Genomic DNA, 7,976 nt, shown 5'->3' on the forward strand with positions numbered 1-7,976 from the left:
GGACGAGGACGAGGACGAGAGCTCGCCTCGCCCTGCTAATAGTCGTAACTTAGAGGTCGACTCAAACTTGATGTGATATTTTTCTTTTGAAGCTTCAATAATTGACTCGGGTAGCTCAGACCGACCCTGATTATCCTTGTTTAGATTTTCCCATATCAGAAGCCCCTTATTCTCTAGGTTCGAGCTTGGATCTGGAGAGTAAATACTCGGGGAAATGAAACAACGTCTCCCTTCCCTAACTCATGATGGCGATTGGAGTGATTGGGGCGTATTCAATCTGATTCGTACACATCCGATTCCACATGCGATGCAACGGCCGCAACTCTTCAGTTTCTATCCTCTCAGTAAAGGACACGTGGCGACGGTTACTATTTGCGGATGACGGAGCGAAGGAAACAGCGCCACGTGTGTCGGAGGAACGAGGAGGCGCCTGTGTCTTTAATGACATTAAATGCTGAAAAGATTCTGACCTCGAAGCATGGGTTTGGATGTATCGCACTCTTCCATGTGTCCCTCAGCATCAGTGCTGAGTCGTATCGGCTTCTGGGACGGTCAATTGTAATGATGGCATTGAGCAATGAGGTAGCTATATAAACCCCTCCCTCCCTCGCTCTCTGTAACACCCTGGGTTTTTAGGGGCCATGTAGGAACTCGGCCTCCAAATTCTCGAGTGTCGCTTATATCCTAATTATGGTGATTTGTACATAAATTAGTTTAAATGAGTAATACAAGAATCGGCTGGAACATAAACCACAACCACAACTAATCTACTGAAATAAATGCGACTAAAAACTACAAGTCTATAGGAATATCAAACGGGTCACAAGGCGTCACCTAAAAAAAATTATAAAATAAATGTCCAAAAGAAATGGTATGCTAGATGCACAACCCAATAACCCATAATCAACCCACACAGTTTAAGGTGATCCGCCCATAAACTGGAAGTAGGAAGCTCCTCTTTCTCATCCATGCTCACCTCGCTCAGCTCGTCGAGCTCCGCCTCACCTGCATTTAATGACGTGTCTGGTTGGTATTTTAAAACACCGCCCTAGAGTGGGAGTGAGTAGCTAACTTAGTAGGTGCCATTAGCCATAAGTTATATCAAATAACAATTCCATGATGAATTTAATGAAAAATATAAATTCACACATCTCTAGCTAATCTTATTAATTGCGTATGCTTGAATTATGGTATGATGCATGGCCTCACCTACAACATTCCCTTGAGCGACTTCATCTCACGGTCGCACATGACCAACATTCCCTCATTGCGACCTTAACTGCCGAGTCGCCAAAACTACCTAATGCGATGCATGAATAATGTTAGCCGAGTATTTAGTTAATTCCGTTCATCCAGTAGGTTAGAGAAACTAGTACACCCCGACGATATCAATGCCCTCATCAATTTACGAGGCTGGGACCCCTCAACCTACGAGGCTAAGACCCTATGATCCTTGATCCCATCGGAGTCCCCAACCCTGATTGCAAGCACGTGGGGAGTGCTGGGAAGCAGGATCGCTCACGGTCACTACGGGGATGCTCGTCGCCCTAGCGTAGGCTGACAGATCGGACACAGTATCCCATTCCACCATGCCCAGCTCACGAGACCGTGGATCAGTGCGCTAAAAACTTGATGTTTTATTTTTAAACTAATCTGATTTAAATTATTTTAAACTCACAAGTATACGAATCAGATGTAAATATGGTACGTATTACGAGATCGTTCCCACGAGGACCGGTTGTCACAATTTAAATCTACGATTCTTCTTAACTAATCCAACAAATAATTGAGTAAACTACTAACACAAATATGTCGAAAATAATCGAGAATAATGAGGAAAATTCAATCAAGGAGAAGACTAGGACTTTCGAATCCACCCCTAATTATCTTAATCCTTGTTTTACCTATTAATTCACCCTATTCAGATAGATATAAATTAAATAAATCACAAACTATGCCCTTGGTCGGGCATACAGAATGTATAATCCTTTAAAGAATATGGATCACATCTTTCCATCCATGGTCAGGTATGAAGAGATGTAGATTCCTGTTTCTTCCTCTATAGAAAACCTGTTCATGGTCAGACACAAGCACCTAGAATAATATTCCAAATAACATCCATAACTAGACTTTAGTTAAGCTCGTAGAATGGAGAAGTATGGAGATTTCAGTTAAGCACACTAGAGAAAGAGGCAAACCAATCAAATTCAGATAAAATCAACACATACAAGAGTCATTCAAATTAGGGGCTTCATCTTAGCCCTAGCTAAGAAATTAACAACTCATGGGATGGAACAAAGAATCTGGAAAGAAAAATATAATAGAAAACAAACACATCCCTTTGATTGCTTCACGTCAAGCTCCTTTGCTCTCTTTCTTCCTTTCTTTCTTCTCTCCAAACCGAGCTCTCCCTGGATCTCCTCTCCCCCTCTCGCTCTGGCCAAAAACTTCTTTTATAGTTGCCAGGGGCAGTGGAGAGCTGTCGCAGCGACAACTGCATATGCGCAGCGAAAGCCTTTTCGCAGCTGTTGAGGGTCAAATATTGCATATCAGACCCAGTTATTACCTCTATTTATGAATATGGTACCGTTTAATAACCCATTTTAATCATGTTTGTGTTGCAAGGTGAAATTGCGAGCTGGGACTGGATCGAGATGCTAAAAGCATGGATTTAACGTTCAGAATGCACCAAGGCAAGGGACGGACTCCAGGGGACCAAGATCAACGGAATTACACGCTAGGGATCTGCGAAAATCAAGAAACTGAGGCTCAAGCGGCCTGAAAGTCAGCCAGAATGCAGGATCACTGGGTTTCCATCATCTGTTCGGCTCAAAAGTTTATTCATGGCTCGAGAACCAGAAAATAACCGTACACGTCAAATTTCAGCCATTGGACCCCTCTGGAAGTGGCCCAACGCTCAAATTAGCCCATAAACCATTAATTTTGGGACCCGCACGATATCTGGACATGCCTCAATTTTGGTATCAACTGTTTAAATGAGATGATAAAGGGGAAGGACAGATTGGATTTTGCATAACCATCATTGAGGGGCCACACGAGTGCTGCACGAGCATTGCAGTAAGTGCACTTGCAGTGCACTGCACCAGAACAAAATTTCAAAACACTCCAGTCGGTTTCCTTTCTAGAGACGGAAGCTCTGTTCGCCTTCACGCACGATCCGTCCACTACTTCATTAGCGGCCCACTTTCATCATCCAGATGAGTGATCCAATCCATCCATCATGCAGAGGATATCGAAAAAATCAAAATCACGTTGACCGTGGGCAGCCATACATACATACGTGTCTGCTACAGGGGTCATAAGGAGATTGTTTTAAACCGTTCAAAGCAGGTGTAGCTGATTTAATTCCGTGGGCCGCATCAACGGACAACCAAAACCGTCCATCTCTAACCGGAATTCCGAGGTGAATCCAACTGACGGAGTGGATTTCCTCTCCAGCATCTTTCATGGGCTCCACTGACAGCACAGCGCAAGAAGTGCGCAGGCTCTGTTGCGCGCAACAGATAGTTCCGGGCCGTTCTGCAATCTGGGTGAGGATCGGACTGACGATCCTAGCCGCCCAAATCCTTCCCCTGAGGCAATTGACCATCACCAAGAAGTGCGAATGGATTAGATGTTCGAAACAGATCGGCTATGGTGTTAAACACGGTTGAGCGCGGTCCTCTGCGCAGGTTTCTCGCTGATCTCGAAAGAGAGTCAGTGTTGTAATCGGACTGGCTGGATACGCAGGACCAGAGGTTGCGGTATGAGGCTCCAGCGCTTCTCCATGCACGAGACCACCATCTATAAGAAAGGAAGAGAGGGAAGGAGGAAGGAGGTAAAAAAAAAAGGAGGATCATTTTTTTGGCTAGGGGAGGTAGCTGAGGAGCTGGAAACGAGGAGGCTTTAAGGCTAGAATGTGGCACATGAACTGAGCTTGGTTGGAGGGAGATCTGAAGGCTGGAACGTGAGGGGGCTGCTGGAACGTGAAAAGGCTGTAACGTGAGTGGGAGAAAAAGCCTTAAGTGTTTTTTTCTTTCCTTTTCTTTTTGTTCCGTTTTTCTTTTCCTTTGTATTTATTTTAGGTTCAGGCCATCCATGTGTGGCTAAACCTCTTAGCTAGGGCTAAGAGGTGAAGCTTGTAGTCTGATGGGAGAAACTTTGCTTGTGCCTATTGTTTAGATGGACTGATATTGATTTTTGTTCAAATTAAAAAGAATACTTTCAGTTATTTTTAAGGGTTTGTTGTGACTGAAATTACAATGGATCCGCGATGATTTTGAGTATTTCCTTTTCCTTTTGATGTTCATGACGTCAGGAAGCCCTGTTGTTCACCATAGTCTCCTGGGCATGGTCGGATGGCAGAATCCTTCCTAACTTCCATGCATTGTTGATTGGTTGGTAATTAGTCTAATTCTGTTGTTTGTTCTGTCTCCTGGGCATGGTTTGATGATGGAATCCATTCTAATTCATCTACCTTTCATCTCTTGAAAACTAAATCAAGTAAGTTCAGTTCAATTTCCATAATTCTTGAAGCGGGCATAAGATCTCCCTGATCTCTACAAGTAGATCATCTGAATCCCTAGTTTCCTTCCTCTAAATTCCTTAAGTTTTAGATAATTATTCCACAATTATTCCTTAAATTTTATTTGGGTCAGATCACATCTTAGTCTAGTTCTAGATCTGGTTATTTTCAGATAACGTACAGGTTTCAGTCCCTGTGGATTCGACCTCGGTCTTACCGAGTTTATTACTACATCACAACCTTGCACTTGGGGTGTGAACAGCAGCCACGTTTGGGACTTCAAAACTCCCTTGTTCCTTGCCTGTGTCCATCAATTCAACGTCCCCTGGGACTGTTTTCGATGGACTACACGATGGACGGATCAGATCTTCCATCTGATCAAATATGGTGGGCCACAACCGCTGCAAAAGTCGGACAGCATCCGGGCGTCTTCTTTCGCACTGACCGCGCTGTGGTAATGGTGGGGCCCACTTCGTTGTTGTTTTAATCAATCCAAGCCGTCCTTTGGATTCCTCTCGAAAAACCGTTTGGGAAGGGATAGTTTTGGGTGTCCATTGATGCGGCCCACAGAGTTTTAAACCTACCGTCCATTCTGCTTTTTAAACAATTGAAAAACTAATAACGTGATGTCTTCAAATTCTGTCAGTTAGGCATAGGTTGTGGCTGCCCCAGGGAACGAATGAACGGTCTGAATCAACCGTACGGACGATGGATGGGGCCCACAACTGCAACCGATCAAAAGCATGTGCGAACGCTGTTTCAAAATTGAAAACTTCCGTTTTTGCGGAAGACGTCGGTCAAACCGACTTTGACTGATGCATTCCGGTCCGATGCACGCGCGGGTGTACATGTGCACTGTGTACACGCTGCACTAGGTGGGGTCCACTGCAATGTTCTGGAGAAATCTTCACCATCCATCTGTTTTGTCTTCCCGATTAAGGGGTTGAGACCAAAGTTGAAGCATATACCGTTATCAGGTGGGCCCCACTTAATGAATTAAGGGGATGATCTGGCCGTTGGCCCACTTCCCGCGATATCTAATGGGTGAAATTTAATATGTACGGTTAATTTATGGTCCTCAGGCCATGTATGAAGTTTCGGGCCGAGTGGATGTTGGGAACCCTGTGATCTTGCATTTTGGACCATTTTCGGGCCTTTTGACGTGAACGGCTTGATTTTCTCGGATTCATGGCCTGTAAATTCGTCGATGTTGGTCCTCTGGAATCTGTTCTTTACTTTGGTGACTTCGGAGTGTCAAATCCACCCTTTTAGTACTCTTTTTCAGTCCACGCTCCTAATTACTCCTTACAATAAAAACACGATTAAAATATGACATTAAACATTATCATGTACATAAAATCAAGCAATAATTGGGGTCTGATATGCAATATTTGACCCTCATCAATGCTCGTCGCCCCAGCGTAGGCTGACAGATCGGACACGGTATCCCATTCCACCATGCCCGGCTCACGAGACCGTGGATTGGTTTCCAGCTGTTGACAGTGGGCGTCAGTGGGCGAGGGGTGTTTCAGGTTCCAAACAGGCATGAGCAAACATGGTTAACAAACATAGTTGGTCAGTCGGTGGACTAGACCGTCCAAGTTCAGGCGAGCACGTAATGCACGACATTGGGTGCAAGCAACCCATGTAGTCCCACTACTGTCGCTCGTTCGCGTCTGCCCAAATCAGTCAGTCTGGTCACAGGGTGACCCAACCAGCAGGACTGCCCTCACAAATCGTAGATTCCTGACCAACTGAGAGAATAGACTACATTCAATATCACTTCTAAGCTGATGAGATTCATCTTTAAGTTCAAATGAAAATAAACATATAGTAAATCAAGCATAATTTCAAGATGTTAAAATGAATGTAAACTACTCCTAGCAGCAGAAATAAGACGTGTGTACATGCAATGTCGGATTGCTTAAGAGACAAGAAGATCACAAGTCAACCATACAGTAGGAAAATACAATCATACATGCAACAAGGAAGAATATGTAGGAAATGAGATGCAAGAACGAACATATAACATAGTTTCCAGGTCCAAAACAAATTGAAGACTAATCTAATACCAATTTATCAACACATGCATGTTAGGTAGACTTATCAGACAGGATCCTAATTAGGGTTTTCTCTAAATTGCACATGCACATCAATCTAACATGCACAATCATTAAATTTATCACAGAGTTGGTACTTGACCACCTAAGGATAATGGTCCGCACCTATTGTCGACTGGAAGCCTTTGCAAGCATCCTAACATCGCTGGGTCCGCAAACTCGACGTGCTAGGGCCCTGAGTTGTAAGAAAATGGCAGTAGGATGCATTCATGTTGTAAAAATCAGGGAAGATGTAATTTAGGACCCCATCTTACCTTAGATGGGTTGGAATCCCACTCCAACAACGATAGGAGTCGGCGTGGAGATGTGAAAGTATCGGGATTTCAACATCCCAAGCTCCAAGCTCACATGCACCACATACACCAAGTACATTCATTAAACCTATACTAGGCATGATATTTGACTACCTAAAGGTAATGGTCCTCACCTAATTACAATCGGAGAGTGAAGAGGCGATCCTAACGGCGCCGGGTCCGTAGGCTTGAAGTACTGGGGCCCTACATTATGTAGGATGCACAAGGATTAAAGATAAAGCTGAATTTCATGGAAATTAAAGGGAGAATCACTATATTACCTTAATTAAGGTGAGATCCCTCTTCCAACTGTAAGAAATTTAGGGATTTTGAGGGAGAAGGGGAGAAAGATGCCAGAATAGACAAGAAACGGCCATCGGGGGTGCACGTAAGGTGGTGGCTCCTACTTTCTCTCTCACTCTCTCTTAGATTTTCTCTTGTTGGAAAATCAACAAATGGGAGAGGGTTGGGTCATATATACTTTGGGAATTAAATCCCTTGGCCTTAAATTTCATAATATCTCTTCAATGGTCCTGTGGGACTCCTCTTAGGTTGCTGGGGCTGCCCTGTCACCCCCTTATCCACCAAATTTGTAGTGTAAGTGCCTCATGGCCCGATGAAGGGTTGTGCAAAATTTGAAGGCAAACGGATGCGGAGTTTTATCGTACGGGTCCGATCTTCAAATGGCCTTGTGGGGCCACTCTAATGCTCCCTTGGCTATGAAATCTGTAGGATAAATGCTTTATGGCCCGATGAGGGGTTGTACAAAGTTTGATGGCAAACGGACGTGGGGTTTTACCGCATGGGTCCGATTTGCAATCAATGGTCATCATCCCTCGATCAGGGCCGCGGCTATATGGATATGAGCAGGAAAATATCCTTACTCTACATGTGAAGTTTGGTCATAAACCGACGGTCCAAAATTCTCAACTTTATATAAGAGTGGACGACCCAATTCACTTAAGTTTCAACTTCTTCCTTCAGGGTATTTGCACTTCTTATGCACTCATCCTTTGGCTCAAGTTGAGCGGTTCTAGA

The sequence above is a fragment of the Magnolia sinica genome, chromosome 17, assembly GCF_029962835.1.
Source record: "Magnolia sinica isolate HGM2019 chromosome 17, MsV1, whole genome shotgun sequence".
In the NCBI taxonomy this organism is placed as follows: domain Eukaryota; kingdom Viridiplantae; phylum Streptophyta; class Magnoliopsida; order Magnoliales; family Magnoliaceae; genus Magnolia; species Magnolia sinica.